Source organism: Somniosus microcephalus, chromosome 28 (genome assembly GCF_052327205.1).
Source record: "Somniosus microcephalus isolate GS21.2 chromosome 28, FLI_Smic_1.0, whole genome shotgun sequence".
NCBI classification, from domain to species: Eukaryota; Metazoa; Chordata; class Chondrichthyes; order Squaliformes; family Somniosidae; genus Somniosus; species Somniosus microcephalus.
Window position 1 is genome coordinate 25,779,447 of NC_141014.1, and position 22,297 is coordinate 25,801,743.

A 22,297-nucleotide genomic window follows, 5' to 3' on the forward strand; every position below is an offset into this window, starting at 1 on the left:
GATTGCTCAACGCCTGATGTCTGATCGTTCACTGTCTGGAGTCTGATCTCTCACCGTCTGGTGTCTGATCTCTCAATGCTTGATGTCTGATCGCTCACTGTCTGGTGTCTGAGCTCTCACTGTCTGGTGTCTGATCGCTCACCGTCTGGTGTCTGAGCTCTCACTGTCTGGTGTCTGATTGCTCACTGTCTGGTTTCTGATCGTACACTGTCTGGTGTCTGAGCACTCACCGTCTGGTGTCTGATCGCTCACTGTCTGGTGTCTGAGCTCTTACCGTATGGTGTCTGATCGTTCACTGTCTGGTGTCTGATCACTCACTGTCTGGTGTCTGATCTCTCACTGTCTGGTGTCCAATCTCTCAACACCTGATGTCTGATTGCTCACTGTCTGGTGTCTGATCGCTCACTGTCTGGTGTCTGATTGCACAATGCCTGATGTCTGATCGCTCACCATCTGGTGTCTGATCTCTCACCGTCTGGTGTCTGATCTCTGACGCCTGATGTCTGATCACTCACTGTCTGGTGTCTGAGCTCTCACTGTCTGGTGTCTGATCGCTCACTGTCTGGTGTCTGAGCTCTCACCATCTGGTGTCTGATCGCTCACTGTCTGGTGTCTGATTGCTCAACGCCTGATGTCTGATCATTCACTGTCTGGTGTCTGACCTCTCACCGTCTGGTGTCTGATCTCTCAACCCTTGATGTCTGATCGCTCACTCTCTGACGTCTGATTGCTCACTGTCTGGTGTCTGAGCTCTCACTGTCTGGTGTCTGATCGCTCACTGTCTGGTGTCTGAGCTCTCACCATCTGGTGTCTGATCGCTCACTGTCTGGTGTCTGATTGCACAATGCCTGATGTCTGATCATTCACTGTCTGGTGTCTGATCGCTCACCGTCTGGTGTCTGATCTCTCACCGTCAGATGTCTGATCTCTCAATGCCTGATGTCTGATCGCTCAACGTCTGGTGGCTGATCGCTCACTGTCTGGTGTCTGAGCTCTCACTCTCTGGTGTCTGATCGCTCACTCTCTGGTGTCTGAGCTCTCACCATCTGGTGTTTGATTGCTCACCATCTGGTGTCTGATCTCTCAATGCCTGATTTCTGATTGCTCACTGTCTGGTGTCTGATCGCTCACTGTCTGGTGTCTGATCGCTCAATGTCTGGTGTCTGATCATTTACCGTCTGGTGCCTGATCTCTCACCGTCTGGTGCCTGATCTCTCACCGTCTGGTGTCTGATCTCTCACCGTCTGGTGTCTGAGCTCTCACTGTCTGGTGTCTGAGCGCTCACTGTCTGGTGTCTGAGCTCTCACCGTCTGGCGTCTGAGCTCTCACCGTGTGCTGGTATCTAGACCTCTGGCAGTGTGCTGGTATCTAGACCTCTGGCAGTGTGCTGGTATCGGGCCTCTGGTAGTGTGCTGGTATCGGGCCTCTGGCAGTGTGCTGGTACCTAGAGCTCTGGCAGTGTGCTGGTATCGGGCCTCTGGCAGTGTGCTGGTATCTAGACCTCTGGCAGTGTGCTGGTATCGGGCCTCTGGCAGTGTGCTGGTATCTAGACCTCTGGCAGTGTGCTGGTATCAGGCCTCTGGCAGTGTGCTGGTATCTAGACCTCTGGCAGTGTGCTGGTATCGGGCCTCTGGCAGTGTGCTGGTATCTAGACCTCTGGCAGTGTGCTGGTATCTAGACCTCTGGCAGTGTGCTGGTATCTAGACCTCTGGCAGTGTGCTGGTATCAGGCCTCTGGCAGTGTGCTGGTATCTAGACCTCTGGCAGTGTGCTGGTATCTAGAGCTCTGGCAGTGTGCTGATGTGTCTGCATGGATATTCCCTAGAGATGCAGTAGCAGGATGAATCGAGATTCTGTGGTGAATGAGGGATCAGTGACCAGTGAGGGACAGTTTTCTAGGCTTGTGTTCGCTCGCGTGTCCTCAAAAACCGTCAAGACCTGAATGGCCTCCTCTACAAGGGTCAGTGATTGAAAACACCTGCCGTGTGGGAAAAGAGGTGCCTGGAGACCACCCGTACCCATCAGACAACAGACACCCTGCGGTTATGGAGCAATACAGCACAATGGGTTGCTACGTCAATGGGAAGCCTGCTTGCTGTAAGCCTGCTGATCTTTTGTAAAGTAAGTGGAAAAGCCTTGACCATTTACATGACAGCACAGCCACCAACACCAGGCCTGATTCAGCAACAGCTTTGTATACGAACTGTGGCCACCATTGCCGCCTTCAGGGACCCCAAGACCCTCCAAAAGAAGGGTGGGCTTTGTCGGGACCTCTGGGGACAGCAAGGCCGCCTAGTGACAGTAGAAAAAGTGGGGTAAGATGAAAGAATAGCTTCTCCCAAATTAGCGGCAAAGAGGTAAAAATTCCAATGTGCAAGTGTAGAGAGAGCTCACATCGCAAAATTGTGACTTTCTGTCAAAATTGGATTGAAAATTAGATTGAAGGTTATGCTATGTGATCATTAAAGGTTGAGATCAAAGGCTGGGTATTCTGCAGCGAGTGTCTCACCTCCTGACTCCCCAAAGCCTTTCTACCATCTACAATGGCACAAGTAAGGAGTGTGATGGCATACTCTCCACTTGCCTGGATGAGTGCAGCTCCAACAACACTCAAGAAGCTCGACACCATCCAGGACAAAGCAGCCCGCTTGATTGGCACCCCATCCACCACCTTAAACATTCACTCCCTCCACCACCGGCGTACCGTGCCTGCAGTGTGTACCATCTACAAGATGCACTGCAGTAACTCGCCAAGGCTTCTTTGGCAGCACCTCCCAAACCCGCGGCCTCTACCACCTAGAAGGACAAGGGCAGCAGGCACATGGGAACACCACCACCTCCAAGTTCCCCGCCAAGTCACACACCATCTTGACTTAGAAATATATCGGCCGTTCCATCATCGTCGCTGGGTCAAAATCCTGGAACTCCCTCCCTAACAGCACTGTGGGAGCACCTTCACCACACGGACTGCAGCGGTTCAAGAAGGCGGCTCACCACCGTACCCCAGCCATTGGGGAAGGTATGGTGGTTGATAATTAATCGTGACTTTAAGGGTGTGTTTACGTCATAGAGCAGGACCAGCACCGAGACAGGAGGTGCTCAGAATAACCACCTTCACAAAGTCAATCAGCCAGCATATTTATTAACCTTAAATGTAGAGAATGGTGAATCCTGGCCAGCTCAGGGTGTTACTATCAGTTGTACAATGGAGCAAAAGTACTAAAGTCTTTTGTCAAAAAATCTTCAGTTGACCATTTATATTAGGTGATCATTAACACTGAACAACAAAAATCGCTCACTTCATTACAGAAGCATTCTTTGTGTCAATTGAATTTTCCTTCATTTAAATCTGGAGAGCAGCATTTTATTGCAGACATTCTGTTGGATTTGGATTGCTACAGCATCCAGGTTACACTGCGGGGCGGGTTCAGCGTGCAATCTCCTCCGGCCCTATAATCCCCCGACACCTCTGCGTTCCGCCTATTCTGGCCTTTTTGAACAGCCCCGATTTTAATCGCTCCAGCATTGGCGACCGTGTCTTCAGCTTCCTAGGCCCGAAGCTCTGGAATTCCCTCCCTAAATACCTCCGTCTCTCCACTTCTCATTCCTACTTTAAGACGCTCCTTAAAACCTGTCTCTTCGATCAAGCATTTGGTCGTCTGTCCTAACATCTCCTTATATGGCTCGGTGTCAAATTATTTTTTTGTGGTAATACTCCCGCGGAAGCGCCTTGGGGCATTTTATTACTTTAAAGGCGCTATATAAATATATAGCTGAAGTGCCCGGCGGTGCCGAGGGATTTTTGAGGGCATGTTGTTGTTGGAAGAGAGAGAGAGAGAGAGCGACTGGGGGGAAGAGAGAGTGCGACTGGGGGGAAGAGAGAGAGCGACTGGGGGGGAAGAGAGAGAGCGACTGGGGGGAAGTGGGGGGGAAGGTGGAGGGGAAGGTCGGGGGGAAGGGGGGAAAGGGGAGGGGAGGGGAGGGGAGGGGGGGAAGGGGAGGGGGGAAGGGGGGAGGGGAGGGGGAAGGGGGGAAGGGGAGGGGGGGAAGGGGGGGAAAGGGGAGGGGGGAGGGGGTATAAAGCTCGAGTTAGACCACACCTGGAGTAGCTGCGTTCAGTTCTGGGCACCTCACCTCAGGAAGGATATATTGGCCTTGGACGGGGTGCAGCGCAGATTTACCAGAATGATACCCCGGGGCTAAAAGGATTCAATTATGAGGACAGGTTGCATAGGCTAGAATCATAGAACCATTGAATCGTAGAATGGTTACAGCACGGAAGAAGGCCCTTCGGCCCGTTGAGCCCGTGCCAGCTCTCTGCAAGAGCACTTCAGCTAGTCCCACTCCCCCGCCCTTTCCCCGTAGCCCTGTGAATTTTTTTCCTTCAGGTACTTATCCAATTCCCTTTTGAAAGCCACGATTGAATCTGCCTCCACCACCCTCTCAGGCAGTGTATTCCAGATCCTAACCACTCGCTGCGTAAAAAGTTTTTCCTCACGTCGCCTTTGGCCCTTCTGCCAATCACCTTAAATCTGTGTCCTCTGGTTCTTGACCCCTCTGCCAATGGGAACAGTTTCTCTCCATCTACTCTGTCCAGACCCCTCATGATTTTGAACACCTCGATCAAATCTCCTCTCAACCTTCTCTGGCCTAAGGAGAACAACACCAGCTTCTCCAGTCTATCCACGTAACTGCAGTCCCTCAACCCTGGAATCATTCTCGTAAATCGAGGCTTGTATTCCCTCGAGAATCGAAGTTCAATGGTTGATCTAATTGAGGTGTTTAAGATTATTGAAGAGGTTGATAGGGTAGATCGAGGGAAACTATTTCCTCTGGTGGGGGGGGAGTCCAGAACAAGGGGGCACAACCTTCAAATTAGAGCCAGGCCGTTCAGGGGTGATGTCAGGAAGCACTTCTTCACACAAAGGGTAGTGGAAATCTGGAACTCTCCCCCCCAAAAAGCTGTTGAGGCTGGGGGGTCAAATGAAAATTTCTAAACTGAGATTGATGGATTTTTGTTAGGCAAGGGTATTGAGGGACCGAAGGCAGGTAAATGGAGTTAAGATACAGATCCGCCACGATATAACTGAATGGTGGAACAGGCTCAAGGGGCTGAAGGGCCTGCTCCTGTTCCGATGTCAAACAGCTGCAGGGAGCATGAGCACACGTGTATTACCAAGTATTTACAGCACAGAAACAGGCCATTCGGCCCAACAGGCCCATGCTGGTGGTTGTGCTCCACACCAGCCTCCTCCCACCCTTCCTTATCTCACCCCATCAACGCATCCTTCTATTCCTTTCTCCCTCATGTGCTTATCTAGCTTCCCCTTAAATGCATCATTGCTATTCACCTCAACCACTCCCTGTGGTAGCGAGTTCCACATTCTAGCCACTCACTGGGTAAAGATGTTTCTCCTGAATTCCCCATTGGATTTATTAGTGACTATCCTGGTTCTGGTCTCGCCCGCAAGCTGAAACATCTTCTCTTACGTCTACCCTACCAAACCCTTTCATAATCTTAAGGACCTCTATCGGGTCACTCCTCCGTCTTCTCTTTTATAGAGAAAAAGAGCCCCAGCCTGTTCAATCTTTCCCTTTTTTTTTATTCGTTTATGAGATCAGGGCATCGCTGGCAATGCCAGCATTTATTGCCCATCCCTAATTGCCCTCGAGAAGGTGGTGTTTAGCCGCCTTCTTGAACCGCTGCAGTCCATGTGGTGAAGGTGCTCCCACAGTGCTGTTAGGGAGGGTGTTCCAGGATTTTGACCCAGCGACGATGAAGGATCGGCCGATATATTTCCAAGTCAGGGTGGTGTGTGACTTGGAGGGGAACTTGGAGGTGGTGGTGTTCCCATGCGCCTGCTCCTTCTAGGTGGAAGAGGTCACGGGTTTGGGAGGTGCTGCCGAAGAAGCCTTGGCGAGTTGCTGTGGTGCATCTTGTAAATGGTACACACTGCAGCCATTGATAGGTATAACACCTCAGTTCTGGTATCATCCCAGTAAATCTCTTTTGCACCTTCTCCAGTGCCTCTATCTGCTTTTTGTAACATGGAGACCGGAACTGTTCACAGTACTCCAAGTGTGTGCAGGTATAGCACAGCGCCAAGAGTGATCGTAGGTTTATCGGTGTCGAAGAAAGGCCTGCTTGGGCCTGCAACGTTAAGACTGCATTTTGGGCCTGTATGGCTGAGCTGAGAACTACTGTACCAGTGGCTTGCTGTGCCGGAGGTGGCCAGTGGTATTTGGCAGCGCTTTGCCTAAGGAGAGAGAGAGAGAGAGGTGGCCAAGCCCGCTCACAAGGCACTTGTCACGTCTCCTGATACGCGAGCGCTGCCTTGATTATACAATGCCATCAGGAAAATAGGGCCATAAGTGGGGTAATAAATGAGATATGTAATCAGCAAACAGTGCAAACAGAGAACATTTCACAACACCCAGGCCGAGGATGGCCAACCCTAATTGGACGTAGTCCTGGAGCTTTCATCACATGACCTCCTGCTTCCAACTGCCCCGCCCCCACACTCCCGCCATTGGTCGCCCAACAGGCCCATCTTTACTGCGCCTCGCCTTCCCTCGGCCAATCGGAAAGCGACTAGACTCTTCATTACCAGATCGAATCATTCTTGACTGTCAGTCAAACAACCTTTTTTCCCCCCCTTGTCCAATATTTTTATAACCAATAAACAAAATTGTTGAAAGAAAATTTTAAAAAACCATAATTTATTTTACCGCCCCCCCCTAAGATTTTTTTCCCGGGTGTGGCTCACAGCAATGCCCCAGAGATAAATCTTTAATTCCCGGAGGCCCCAGGGAAATCCTGGAGGGCTGATAACCCTAACCAGGCCCTGTCGGCATGGGCTCAGCGGGCAGCACTCTCGCCTCGTGAGTCGGAAGGTTGTGTGTTCAAATCCCACTCCAGAGACTTGAGCATAAAATCTAGGCTGACACTTCAGTGGAGTGCCGCACTGTCGGAGGTGCTGTCTTTTGGTTAAATCAAAGGCCCCGACTGCCCTCTCAGGTGGACGTAAAAGATCCCACGGCCACTACTTCGAAGAAGAGCAGGGGGGGTTTTCCCCGGTGTCCTGACATATATTTATCCCTCAATCAACATTGCTTGAACCAATTATCTGGTCATATCACATTGCTGTTTGTGGGAGCTTGCTGTGCGCAAATTGGTTGCCGTGTTTCCTACATTACAACTTCATTGGCTGTAGAGTGCGTTGGGATGTCCTGAGGTTGTGAAAGGCGCTATATAAATGCAAGTCTTTCCTTCTTTTCTCAGGCACTGCTGCACAGAGGGTTCATGAAAGGTAACAGAATGGTTAATTGGCCATTTTTCTGCCTGTCTTTGCTCTCCATGCTGCTACCTAACTAGGGTGCTATTGCCTGCCAAGGCTTGCCACTGACAGTACCTGTAAGCAAAGAAAGAAAGACTTGCATTTCTATAGCGCCTTTCACGACCACCGGACGTCTCAAAGCGCTTTACAGCCAATGAAGTACTTTTGGAGTGCAGTCACTGTTGTAATGTGGGAAACACGGCAGCCAATTTGCGCACAGCAAGCTCCCACAGACAGCAATGTGATAATGACCAGATAACCTGTTTTAGTGACGTTGGTTGAGGGATAAATATTGGCCCAGGACACCGGGGAGAACTCCCCCTGCTCTTCTTCGAAATAGTGCTACGGGATCTTTTACATCCACCTGAGCGGGCAGACGGGGCCTTGGTTTAATGTCTCATCCGAACGACAGCACCTCTGACAGTGCAGCACTCCCTCAGTACTGCACTGGAGTGTCAGCCTAGCTTTATGTGTTCAAGTCTCTGGAGTGGGACTTGAACCCACAACCTGCTGACTCAGAGGCGTGGGTGCTGCCAACTGAGCCACAGCTGACACTAAGGGCTGGATTTTATCAGCCAAGACGAGTTGGGGGCGGGACTGCTGCCTTCCGGGTTCTAGTCCCGCCCCCAGCAACGTCTGACAAACAGGCACTATTTTCCCTTGATTGGCCTTGTTAAGCCCCGCCCTGCGGGCTTGCTGGCCAATTAAGGGAAAGCCGGTGTCAGATGACATCAGTGCATCACGCTTCATCTGCCGGTTTTCTTAAAGGGACAGGCCCCATCATTTTTTGACAGATGAATTGTCAGTGTTTGACAGCATTGAGGTGCTGTCAAACACTGACAATCACTGTCCAAAGGTGAGCCCTTGCACCCAGACTCACCAATGACTCTCTCCTTAGGAAAAACAGATGGCAGATGCATGTGAGATTGCAGAAGCCAACTGTCACTTCTCTCTATCAGATGAGGCTTCACAGAAACATCAAATCTTGTCACCTGCAGATACATATAAACAGAATAAAAATATTTCTCACTACATTCTCTCACCTGTCATACTTACCTGTGCACCATTGCACCCATCACACTACCTCTGCAGCTGTCATTTGCACACTTACACTGCAGCAGACCCACAGCTCGCCTCGCTGACCCTGGCGGGGATTCCTGCCGTCAGGAAGCCCGCATCAGCTGGCTGAAAATGGGGAAAAGCCTCTAAACTGCCTGTTAACAGGCAGTTAATTGGCTCTAATCCCCTTCCCGCCGCTAGGAGACGGGTCCCTGCGTGAGTCGGGGACCCACCTCCTGGGAAGATGGTTTGGAGGCGGGTTGGAAGTGGGGTTGCCACCCGCTCGCAATTTTTCCCATTTTCCCAGCAGTCCCACCTCCAAACCCACCTCCTCAGGGCTGGGAAAATCCAGCCCTAAGTGTGAACTATTTGACCTTCTTACAGTTCAGGGTGACTGAGACTCAACTGGCCACGGGAGCAGGTCGGGGCAGAAGGAGGTCATTCAGCCCCTCGAGCCTGTCCTGCCATTCAATGATATCACGGCTGATCTGTATCTTAACTCCACCCACCCGCCTTGGTTCCGTAACCCAAGGCGACCTCCTGTGATGTGCTAAACCCACCGACCCAGTTCAGTCAGCATGCTTGTGTGTTTTTATTTAATAATTAATTAATCATTTTAAATCTGAGAGGGATAGGTTTTTGCAAGGCAAGGGTATAAAAGGATATGGAGCCGAGGTGGGAGGATGGAGTTAAGATACAGTGACAGATTCTCTAGCCAGCCTGCAGCCTATAATCATGATACGATTCAAAGATCCCAGGGCTTGTCCCCAGAATACAGCAGGCGTTAAAATACCTTAAACATTCACTCCCTCCACCACCGGCGCACCGTGGCTGCAGTGTGTACCATCTACAAGATGCACTGCAGCAACTCGCCAAGCTTCTTCGACAGCATCTCTTAAACCCGCGACCTCTTCCACCTAGAAGGACAAGGGCAGCAGATGCATGGGACCACCACCACCTCCAAGTTCCCCTCCAAGTCACACACACACCATCCTGACTTGGAAATATATCGCCATTCCTTCATCGTTGCTGGGTCAAAATCCTGGAACTCCCTCCCGAACAGCACTGTGGGAGCACCTTCACCACACGGACTGCAGCGGTTCAAGAAGGCGGCTCACCACCACCTTCTCAAGGGGCGATTAGGGATGGGCAATAAATGCCGGCCTTGCCAGCGAGGCCCACATCCCAGGAACAAATTTTTTAAAAATTTGAAAAGTACAACTTTGCCGCTTCACTCTCTCTTGGTCCATGACCCCCTTTGACCCTACATTGCAGCAGTGACTACACTTCAAAAGTACTTCATTGGCTGTAAAGCGCGTTGGGACGTCCTGAGGTCGTGAAAGGTGCTATAGAAATGCAAGTCTTTCTTTCCTTCTAAAGCTAAATCGCTTCATAGGAATAAAAATTCCAAATTAAGGGATTTTTTTTTGGCAATTATAGATATTACAGCACACAATATTTAATACGGTTTAACTGAGGTGTTCAAAACTATGAAGGGTTTTAATAGATTAAATAGGGAGACAATGTTCCACTGGCTTGAGATTCGCTAACCAGAGGACACAGATTTAAGATAACTGGCAAAAAAAAAGCCAGGGGGAGGTGAGGGGAAAAAAATGTTATGCAGTGAGTTGTTGGAAGCAGATTCAATAGTGACTTTCAAAAGATAATTGGATAAATTCCTGAAAAGGAGAAGTTAGCAGGGCCGTGGGGGAAAGAGCAGGGGGGAGTGGGACTAAATTGGGGCCGCTCTTTCAAAGGGTCGGCTCAGGCACGATTTGCTGAATGGCCTCTTTCTGTGCTGTAAGCTTCCATGATTCTATGCGGAGGTCACTTGGGCTATGACAACCCTGCTTTTTAACATCCACATTCAGATTTGGCTAGCAACAGTGAAAGAAGATAAGCCGCTCCTGTGGAATTAGCGTTTCTGTTAACGGTGGTGGGACCTCTGCAGGTATTACTTGTCCCGGTGATACGGTGGTGTGTTTGAGCGAGCGAGCGGTCTTGTTGGGAGACAACAGGCTGAGGCAGATCCGGAATGTGCCTGGAATGTGTTCCTGCTGCACCTTGAGGCCAAAGGCTTAGTTCAGGGAAATTTGCTGGTGCTGCTTCTGGTTCTTTTAGTGCTGTCAATTTTTTAAGCCCAATCTTTTACATAGAAATTGCATTGAAATTACAGCACAACAGGTCCATGCTGGTGTTTCTGCTCCACGCGAGCCTCCTCCTCACCTCACTTCATCTCACCCTATCAACATATCCTTCTAATCCTTTCTCTCTCGTGTTTATCTAGCTTACCCTTAAATACATCTATGCAGTTCGCCTCAACTACTCCCTGTGGTAGCGAGTTCCACATTCATAGAGTCAGAGTCATAACAGCACAGAAGGAGGCCATTCGGCCCATTGAGTCCGCGCCGGCTCTCTGTGGAGCGATCCAGTCAGTCCCATTCCCCCGCTCTATCCCCGTAGCTGTTGTGTATTTTGAATGTTGTATTTGAATTGTCCCACATAGCTTACCGTAGTTGTGATATGCAATGCACTATGGAAAATAGAGTGCATGAAGTGAAGAAGATTCTGGAAAGTCATGGCTGTTAACTGAAGTCTGTCTCCTGCATACTCTTTTAATTGTTATACAAGCAAGTTTATTAAACTCTTGAGATTTAAGTAGCCCCGTGAGTTTATTCCCCTCAAGTGCCTATCCAGCCTCCCCTTGAAAACATTGAGCGTCTCCACTTCCACCACTTCCGTCGGCAGCGAGTTCTAGGTCATCAACACTCGCTGCGTAAAAAAGTTTTCCCTCACATCCCCCCTGTATCTCTTGCCCAAAACCTTAAATCTGTGTCCCCTAGTCCTTGTACCATCAACTAGTGGGAACAGCCTTTCCCCGTCTAGCCTATCCAAACCCGCCATAATCTTGTACACCTCTATCAAATCACCCCTCAACCTCCTTTGCTCTAATGAAAACAAATCCAGCTTCTCCAACCTGTCCTTGTAGCTAAGATCCCCCATCCCCGGAACCATTCTGGTAAATCTCCTCTGCACCCTCTCAAGGCCTTCACATCCTTCCTAAAGTGTGGTGACCAGAACTGGATGCAATACTCCAGTTGTGGCCTAACCAGCACTTTATAAAGGTTCTCACCGCCCTCTGAGTAAAGAAGTTGCTCCTGAATTTCCTAGTGGATTTATTATCCTCTATTGATGATACTTGTTCATCACTGAAGACAAAAGCTGAAGGGTTTGTTTTGAATTCTGTTGCTGATTGTGGGGGGGTTGGGGGTGGGAGGAGCGGGGTTCTCTATGCAAAAGTAAAGATTACGTCCTGTTTTGTCGAATACTCCCTTGTCGTTCTCCACGTTACAAATACAGCTGCGTTGTGCAGGAAAAAAGGGAAAGGCTTGCATTTATATAGCGCCTTTCACGACCTCAGGACATCCCAAAGTGTAGTCACTGTTGTAAACGTGGCAGCCATCTTGCGCACAGCAAGGTCCCACAAACAGTCATGAGTTAATGACCAGATTTTCTCCTTCAAGTTACAGGAAACTCTTTTTTATCCGGCACCGACGGAACCGGCGTGGTGCCGGTTGATCAAAAAGTCCGGATTACAGAGAGGTATACTTACTAAGGTATGAGAGCCCCGTACACGGCCACAGATCCAGGCGTCCCTGTTGCATGGCAACAGGTGCAGGAACCCCGGTTACACGGCCACAGATCCAGGAACCCCGGTTACACGGCCACAGATCCAGGAACCCCGGTTACACGGCCACAGATCCAGGAACCCCGGTTACACGGCCACAGATCCAGGTGTCCCTGTTGCATGGCAACAGGTGCAGGAACCCCGATTACACGGCCACAGATCCAGGTGTCCCTGTTGCATGGCAACAGGTGCAGGAACCCCGGTTACACGGCCACAGATCCAGGAACCCCGGTTACACGGCCACTAACATGAAGTAAAACTTACCTGAACCGACTCCTGAATTTTGCCGGTTAACAGAGATTTCCGGTTATTTAGGTGCCGGTAAAAAGAGAGTTTCCTGTATATATTCCGTTCGCTTACTATTGAATCTGCTCCCACCGCCTTTACAGGCCGTGCATTCCCGATCGCAACAACCCGCTGCGTAAAAAAGTTTCTCTTCATCTTCCCCCGGTTTTTTTTTGCCAATGACCTTAAACCTGTGTCCTCTGGTGACCGGCCCTCCTGCCGGTGAAATGGCTGCCGGCGGAGCGGCGGTGGGAACAGCGTGGCGAGTCCTGCGCTCCTGATTTACGGGACGCTACCACCCCATTCCCGTTCAGCCCTAGGACCTCGGAACCAGAGGCACTTCTTTCCCAGGATCTCAAACCCGTTGCGTTCCTCACTCCCCCTCAACCTTTTCCTACCTCCTACAGTAAAACTTCGAAGAACATAATAATTAGGACCAGGAGTCGGCCATTCGGCTCCTTGAGCCTGCTCCGCCATTCAATAAGATCATGGCTGATCTTCGACCTCAACTCCACCTTCCCGCCCCATCTTCGTATCCCTTGATTCCCTTAGTGTCCAAAAATCTATTGATCTCTGTCTTGAATATACTCAACGACTGAGCCTCCACAGCCCTCTGGGGTAGAGAATTCCAAAGATTGACTACCCTCTGAGTGAAGACATTTCTCCTCATCTCAGTCCTAAATGGCCGACCCCTTATCCTGAGACTGTGCCCCCTGGTTCTAGACTCTCCGGCCAGGGGGAAACAACCTCTCAGCATCGAAAACCCAAGTGCTCTGATTGCCACGTATCTCAATTTTCTCTCGTACTCGGTTTGGCCATGGTGAATTCCTACGCTGGGCAGCTTGTGCCTTCAGCTAAGTTGAATCAAGAAAGTGGTACCTAAGCTGGGAGGAGGGGTGCTTGAAATACCGCAGGGTACATTGAAGCCGAAAGGCCGGAGTTTTCTCAGTAGTGTTATTGTGAATGGGGTCGCCAATCCTCCAGGATTGCCCCGGAGTCTCCAGGATTTGAAGATTAATCTCCGGGACACTCGCTGTGAGCAACATCCGGGCGACAAAATCATAGATGGGGCAGTAAAATAATCGTGTTTCTTTCATTTATTAGTTACTAGCTGGAGTGCCCGGCGGTGCCGAGGGTTCTTTGAGGGCATGTTGTTGTTGGAAGAGAGAGAGACTGGGGGGAGAAGAGAGAGACTGGGGGGGAGAGAGCGACTGGGGGGAAGAGAGAGAAAGAGAGAGAGACTGGGGGGAAGAGAGAGAAAGAGAGAGAGACTGGGGGGAAGAGAGAGAGAGAGAGAGACTGGGGGGAAGAGAGAGAGAGAGACTGGGGGGAAGAGAGAGAGAGACGGGGGAGTGAGAGAGAGAGAGAGACTGGGGGGAGAAGAGAGAGACAGGGGGGAGAAGAGAGAGACGGGGGGAAGAGAGAGACGGGGGGGAGAGAGCGACTGGGGGGAAGAGAGAGAAAGAGAGAGAGACTGGGGGGAAGAGAGAGAAAGAGAGAGAGACTGGGGGGAAGAGAGAGAGAGAGAGAGACTGGGGGGAAGAGAGAGAGAGAGAGAGACTGGGGGGAAGAGAGAGAGAGAGACTGGGGGGGAAGAGAGAGAGAGACGGGGGAGTGAGAGAGAGAGAGAGACTGGGGGGAGAAGAGAGAGACAGGGGGGAGAAGAGAGGAGACGGGGGGGGAAGAGAGAGACGGGGGGAAGAGAGAAAGAGAGACTGGTGGATTTAGTTCGGGATTAGCCTGGAGAGAGAGGGGGGGAAGGAGCGCCTCAGCCTGGCCCGATGGACCCCTGCGAAGGAAGGAAGGAAGGAAGGCGGCGAGCTCTCCGTCCCTCTCCCACCCTCTCCCACCCCCTCACTCTTTCCCTCCCTCACCCTCTCTCTCTCCCTCCCCCTGTCTCTCCCTGCTTTACTCTCTCTCCCTCCCTCCCCTCTCCTCTCCCTCCCTGCCCCTCTCCCCCCCCTCCCTCCCCCCTCTCCTCTCCCTCCCTCCCCCTCTCCTCTCCCTCCCTCCCTCCCCCTCTCCTCTCCCTCCCTCCCCCGCTCCTCTCACTCCCTCCCTCTCTCTCTCCCTCCCCCTCTCTCTCCCTCCCTCCCCCTCTCCTCTCCCTCCCTCCCCCTCTCTCTCCCTCCCCCTCCCCGCTCTCTCTCCCTCCCCTGCTTCACTCTCTCTCCCTCCCTCCCCTCTCCCTCCCCTCTCCCTCTCTCCCTCCCCCTCTCCTCTCCCTCCCACCCCCTCTCCTCTCCCTCCCTCCCCCTCTCCTCTCCCTCCCTCCCCCTCTCCCTCCCTCCCCTCTCCTCTCCCTCGCCCTCTCCTCTCCTCTCCCCCTCTCCTCTCCCTCCCCCCTCCTCTCCCTCCCCCACCCCTCTCCCTCCCCCACCCCTCTCCCTCCCCCCTCTCCCTCCCCCCCTCTCCTCTCCCTCCCACCCCCTCTCCTCTCCCTCCCTCCCCCTCTCCTCTCCCTCCCCCTCTCCTCTCCCTCCCTCCCCCTCTCCCCCTCTCCCTCCCTCGCCCTCTCCCCCTCTCCCTCCCTCCCCTCTCCTCTCCCTCCCCCTCTCCTCTCTTCTCCCTCCCCCCTCTCCTCTCCCTCGCCCCCTCCTCACCCTCCCCCACCCCTCTCCCTCCCCCCCTCCCTCCCCCCCTCCTCTCCCCCCTCTCCTCTCCCTCCCCCCTCTCCTCTCCCTCCCCCTCCCTCTCCTCTCCCTCCCCCTCCCTCTCCTCTCCCTCCCCCTCCCTCTCCTCTCCCTCCCCCTCTCCTCTCCCTCCCTCCTCTCCCTCCCCCTGATTTCCTCTCTCTCCCTCCCTCCCCCTCTCTCCCTCCCTCCCCCTCTCTCTCTCCCTTTCCTCAGAGCCTGGACGCAGTGACCCGAAGCCCCTGTGTGCGGATCAGCGCCTCAGGGCCGGCCGGTGCGCGGCCTAGCGCGTGAGGCCCGGCCAGACTCACCTTAGCTCAGGTCGCGCTCCGGGCCGCCGCCGACGTTCACGCGCGCGCTGTCTTCCGCCCCGCCAGCCTTTACCAAGATGGCGATGATGGCTACGCTCGGCTCAGTCCCGCCCCGCCAGCCTTTACCAAGATGGTGGCGATCGCGAGGCGGGCCCAGCGGGTCGGGCGGTGCCTAGCTCGGGTGTGGCTGGTGAGGAGAGGCCGAGGCTTTGAGGCCTGAGGCCTGCAGGCAGCTCATCCACCGCCGAGGGGGGGGAAAGCCCGAGTCCCCTTTGCAAAAGTATTTTTTTTTCTTTTAAAACCAACTTTTTTTTTGCTGGAAATCTATATTTCAAAATAAACACACAGAAAGTGGGAAAAATAAATCAATAGTTAGGAATCAAGATGGCGGCCACTCACCTCAGCTCAGAAGTATTAGGCCCGCCCACACATGCAATGAAACACCCCCCGTGCCGCACCGATTGGTCAACCATCAGGTTAATCCCCTGTACGATTGGTCAACCATCACGTCACTCAACGCTAATGAGTGGAATGTTGCCGTTTTTTGAACCTTTTTTGTATACTGTCCGAACAATTTTTGTCTGACCAAAAAGTAAATACGCCTATTAGACTCCCCTATGATAAGCTTTCTTTTGATATAACATGCGTGTAACTTTTGAGTGTATAGCAGACAGACAGACAGACAGACAAACAGACAGACAGACAGACAGACAAACCAACCACTCTATATATATAGATAAAAATATTGCCGATGGAGGAGATAAGGTTGTTTGATGAACAGTCTAGATTAACCCAATTGGGTACCAGAGAATCTGTTCCCTTTCCAATTGGCTGCGGTTGCCTGGAGGATGGACCAATGGCGGGAGTGCAGGGGCGGGGCGGTTGGAGGTGGCAGGTCATGTGATGAATCCTTCAGGAATAGACCCAATCAGAGTTGGCGACCCTAATGGTGACTGATAGCTAGCTACAAATCAGCATTTATTTTTGGTTGTGTGTGTGTGTGGTACACAACGACACCACAGTCTCAACAGTTCTCCACGCCTTGTGAGCGATGGTTAGTGTTCGATCGTGGCTGGGTGAAAATTTTGGAGCGCTCCACCTATCAGCGCTGTATGAGAGCACCTTCACCTCACGGACTGCAGCGGCTCAAGAAGGCGGCTCACCACCACCTTCCCAAGGGGCAATTAGGGATGGGCAATAAATGCTGGCCTTGCCAGTGACGCCCACATCCCGTGAACTAATACAAAAAAAAGATAACATTCAAAGGCTGCTTTAAGCTGTTTTTATATACTGGCGGTTATTTGATTCAGGAAACCAATATCCAGTTCCCGAAATTTGCAGGACTGAATCTGCCTCGCTTATCCGAATCCCAGATCTGTGATTCTGCTGCGCCGGCTCTGGAATCTGTTCTGCATGTTCCTGCATGGATTTTGGAGAGGCGGTAAGAACAGATAAAGAGATCAGTCACTATCCCCAACGTTTCTTTTGTGGAAGGCTGGACTAGCAATGCACAAACAGCCCACTCAATGACAGGTACTGGCAGGCATTTTTCAGTATATTCATGTCCTAAACTGACGGGAGGAGAGTTTGCAGTATTAACCAGTTGACTGCACGCTCTCTGCGCTGAAGGAGTGTTAAGCCAAAATTGAACAGCATTGACTGCACCGGGTTGGAATTCTGGTATTTGTTTTGCCGCTGATAAAAGCTCATCGCAAATCTTTTATGACAAAAATAGAATTGAGCTTCCGTCATCCACACTTTTTTTAAATTAGTTTTTATGGGACATGGGCGTCGCTGGCAAGGCCAGCATTTATTGCCCATCCCTAGTTGCCCCTTGAGAAGGTGGTGGTGAGCCGCTTTCTTGAACCGCTGCAGTCCGTGTGATGAAGATACTCCCACCGTGCTGTTAGGGAGGGAGTTCCAGGTTCTTGACCCAGCGACAATGAAGGGTTGGCCGATATATTTCCTAGTCAGGATGGTGTGTGTCTTGGAGGGGAACTTGGAGGTGGTGGTGTTCCCATGCACCTGCTGCCCTTGTCCTTCTAGGTGGAAGAGGTCGCGGGTTTGGGAGGTGCTGCTGAAGAAGCTTTGGCGAGTTGCTGCAGTGCATCTTGTAGATGTACACACTGCAGCTACGGTACGCCGGTGGTGGAGGGAGTGAATGTTTAAGGTGGTGGATGGGGTGCCAATCAAGCGGGCTGCTTTGTCCTGTATGTTGTCGAGCTTCTTGAGTGTTGTTGGAGCTGCACTCATCCAGGCAAGTGAAGAGTATTCCATCACACTCCTTACTTGTGCCTTATAGATGGTAGAAAGGCTGTGGGGAGTCAGGAGGTGAGACACTCGCTGCAGAATACCTAGCCTCTGACCTGCTCTTGTTGCCACAGTATTTATGTGGCTGGTCCAGTTAAGTTTCTGGTCAGTGCTGCCCCCAGGATGTTGATGGTGGGGGATTCGGCGATGTTAATGCCATTGAATGTCAAAGGGCGGTGGTTAGACTCTCGCTTGTTGGAGATAGTCATTGCCTGGCACTTCTGTGGCGCGAATGTTACCTGCTACTTATCAGCCCAAGCCTGAACGTCATCCAGGTCTTGCTGCATGCGGGCATGGACTGCTTCATTATCTGAGGAGTTGTGAATGGCACTGAACACTGTGCAGTCATCAGCGAACATTTTCATTTCTGACCTTATGATGGAGGGAAGGTCATTGATGAAGCAGCTGAAGATTGTTGGGCCTAGGACACTGCCCTGAGGAACTCCTGCAGCGATGTCCTGAGGCTGTGATGATTGACCTTCAATCACCATAACCATCTTCCTTTGTGCTAGGTATGACTCCAGCTAGTGGAGAGTTTTCCCCCTGATTCCCATTGACTTCAGTTTTACTAGGGCTCCTTCCTACCACACTCGGTCAAATGCTGCCTTGATGTCAAGGGCAGTCACTTTCACCTCACCTCTGGAATTCAGCTCCTTTGTCCATGTTTGGACCAAGGCTGTAATGAGGTTGGGAGCAGAGTGGTTTTGGCGGAACCCAAACTGGGCATCCGTGAGTAAGTGCCGCTTGATAGCACTGTCGATGACACCTTCCATCACTTTGCTGATGATTGAGAGTAGACTGATGGGGCGGTAATCGGCCGGATTGGATTTGTCCTGCTTTTTGTGGACAGGACATACCTGGGCAGTTTTCCACATTGTCGGATAGATGCCAGTGTTGTACTCCAAAGTGATATGCACTACTGACACGGGATGGGTAAAAGAAAGAAAAGAAAGATTTGCATTTATATAGCGCCTTTCATGACCGCAGAATGTCCCAAAGCACCTTACAGCCAATGAAGCACTTTTTGAAGTGTGGTCACTGTTGTAATGTGGGAAACACAGCAGTCAATTTGCACACAGCAAGCTCCCACAAATAGCAATGTGATAATGAGCAGATAATCTGTTTTAGTGATCATGGTGTGGAGATGCCGGAGTTGGACTGGGGTGGACAAATGTAAGAAGTCACACAACACCAGGTTATAGTCCAACAGCTTTATTTGAAGTCACAAGCTTTCGGAGACTTCACCTGACGAAGGAGCAGCGCTCCGAAAGCTTGTGACTTCAAATAAAGCTGTTGGACTATAACCTGGTGTTGTGTGACTTCTTACATTTTTTTTATTGATGTTGACTGAGGGATAAATATTGGCCCCAGGACACCGGGGATAACTCCCGCCCTTCTTCGAAATGGTGCCATGGGATCTTTCACGTCCACCTGAGAGAGCAGACGGGGCCTCGGTTTAACGTCTCATCTGAAAGACGGCACCTCTGACAGTGCAGCACTCCCTCAGCACTGCACTGGGAGTGTCAGCCTAGATTTTTGTGCTCAAGTCTCTGGAGTGGGGACTTGAACCCACGACCTTCTGATTCAGAGGCGACCCACTGAGCCACAGCTGACACTGGTGGATTTTGAAACGCAGTTCTGCATTTCATCAAAGGAAAAGGAGCTTTTACAAGATTATGGCACTCAGGGCCGGCCTTAGGGAAAATGGCGCCCTGGACGGACTTGTATTTTGGCGCCCTTTATTTGCGCTTAGTTATGTAGTCGCCAATTTTCCCGTTAAGCCGGCTGCGCAGCTGTCTGGAGGTTCCGCCGAGGCAGCTTGCCGGCTTCTGAATGGAAAAACCGCACATGTGCAGAAATCTGATCGGGCTGCGCGGCCCCTTAAAGGGACCATGCACCCAAAGAAAAATTAGAGGGAACATTGGTAGTTTTAAAAAATATATTGATTTATTCAACATTTAAAACATTTACAACGTGGTGATCATTCCATTGTATCATACAAATCCATTCCGCCACTCTGCACAGCCATTCCTCCACCACTTATTAACATCAAAACCTGAAGTTTAATTTGACTCCTGTGACATATACTAATCTATTGTACTTTAAGGACTGATCATAAAATGCTATCTTTAAATTCCTTTCTGAATTGAACATCCACAGAGCCTTATAATGATCTTTTAGCTTATATTTAAAATACTCTTTTAGATTGATTCTCCTCCCCTTAAAAAACAGAGCATTCCTTCTTTGCACAATCACGAATCTAGCCAAACTGAACATTAAATTAATTTCCGCTCCGCAAGGCTCGGGCAGACTCTCCTGCAATCCCCATCTCAAAATTGAGTCCCACGGGATTCCCATCCTCGCTCTTCGGTCCCCACCCAGCAAAAAAACCTCACACAACTGTCGAATGTAGTACTTAAAATCCTTTAACTGCGGGCATAACACCAGTAAATGGGACAGAGTCTCACCCCGTGTCCCACACACTGGGCAAGTTGCCACCTCCACTCACCCAATCTTGCATAAGACTGTCATGGTAAAAATCCAGCTATGAGCCAATTTGAAATCCAGTTCAATCCACTCTGGACATTTAAAATTCCCCCACACTCCCTTCCAAATCCTATGCTAGTAGTATTAGCGAAAGTTTCAGAAATAAAGCTGTAATCTCCAAAGTTTTTATAGTTTATTAAAACAATATACAAAAGAGGAAATGACACAAAATTCAATTCAATTACATTCAATTTTATTCAAATAATAAACAATATGGGTGCGAAATTCGGTTAGGCCCCGTATGGGGGTGGTAACCGAATTAGCTCTGGACATTTAGCGGCCAGCGCGGATGTGCCGCCCTGGCCGCTAACTCCGGCTTACCGCCCTGCACAGCAAGTGGAGCGCAATCTCGGGCGCGCCACTTCCTCTCGGGGTGGTGTCGGGGCGCAAAGCGCTTGAATGCCAGAGCGCTAGGCGGCCGCTCCGCATAGCGCTGTCACGTTTCACCACCCCTCCCCTTCCGTTAAAGGGGAGGGCCGTTGCGAGCTCTGCAGGGCCTCCGATGGCCCACACTCGGACACCGGGGCGGTGTGGTGTCGAGACGCGATGCCGGGCTGTGCGATCGTGGCCAGGACCAGGCCAAGGGCCACCGTGAAGGGCCTTCCTGGAGGTCGGCCAAAAGAAGAAAATGGTGGCGCGGGTCGCAAGCTGCACCTCCCCTTTAAATACCGCCCCGCGGGCGGAGGTCGGCCCGGTTCTCGACCCGCGGGTCTGGCGCTGACATCGCCCGCGGCACCCTCGTGGGGCGCAGCTGAATTTCTGCCACGGGGCGGTAAGGGGCTGCAGGCGGGGCACTAAAGGGTCGCGTCACTTGGCGATGATGTCATCGCCGGCGGCACAGTGGCCCGGGCAGCTACCGGTGGGGCGCGGCACTATCGGCTAGCGCCTTAGCAGTGCCCCGCCAAATTTTTCAGGAGGCGCTATTATCGCCCACCCCCCCCGCCCCCACCGGGTGATAATCCCTTTGTGCCCCATTAGCGCCCCCGGAGGTGCTAACGGCAGGCACAAAGGAGCTGAATTTCGCCTCCTATAAGTCATAAAAAATAACATTATAGCTAATTAACAGATATGCTAAACATTAAATTACACTCCAAGTTAATAAACAACAAAATTTCTACATAAGAACATATGATGTAGGAGTAGGTCATTTGGCCCCTCGAGCCTGCTCCGCCATTCAATAAGATCATGGCTGATCTGATCTTGGCCTCAACTCCACTTCCCTGCCCACTCCCCATAACCCTCGACTCCCTTATCGTTCAAAAATCTGTCTCTCTCCACCTTAAATATATTCAATGACCCAGCCTCCACAGCTCTCTGGGGAAGAGAATTCCACAGATTCACGACCCTCTGAGAGAAGAAATTCCTCCTCATTTCTGATTTAAAAGGGTTTCCCCTAGTTCTAGATTCCCCCACGAGGGGAAACATCCTCTCTGCATCTACCCTGTCGAGCCCCTTCAGAATCTTATATGTTTCAATAAGATCCCCTCTCATTCTTCTAAACTCCAATGAGTATAGGCCCAACCTGCTCAACCTTTCTTCATAAGACAACCCCTTCATCTCCGGAATCAACCTCGTGAACCTTCTCTGAACTGCCTCCAATGCAAGTATATCCTTCCTTGAATAAGGAGACCAAAACTGTACGCGATACTCCAGGTGTGGCCTCACCAATACCCTGTACAGCTGTAACATAGAAACATAGGAGATAGGAGCAGGAGTAGGCCATTCGGCCCCTCAAGCCTGCTCCATCATTTAATGAGATCATGGCTGATCATCCAAATTCAGTACCCTGTCCCTGCCTCCTCCCCATATCCCTTGATCCCTTTAGCCTTAAGAAATATATCTAACAGGACTTCCCTGCTTTTATACTCCATTCCCTTTGCAATAAAAGCCAACATTGCAGCTTACAGATACATTGCGCCTGAATCCTTTTCATCAAAATTGTTCATTTTTATTTTTAATTTGTTGATTTAACACCCTCTTGGCCACAGCGCCATGAGCGGCCACCCACCCTGATGTCACTCAACCAGGGCGATTATCACAGTAGCAGCAGCGAGATCGGGTTTTCCTGAAGGACCTCAATGTTATTGAATGATTCTTCCCTTACCTGAGAAGTGCATGTCCTCACACC

At 51.1% G+C, this 22,297-nt stretch overlaps 1 protein-coding gene across 1 annotated transcript in view; it reads left to right on the forward strand.

Annotated features, from left to right (window-relative positions):
• Positions 1–22,297, forward strand: part of LOC147099461 (caspase recruitment domain-containing protein 11-like) — a 181,947-nt gene that overhangs the window by 62,112 nt on the left and 97,538 nt on the right. The gene's annotated exons all lie outside the window — the stretch shown is intronic.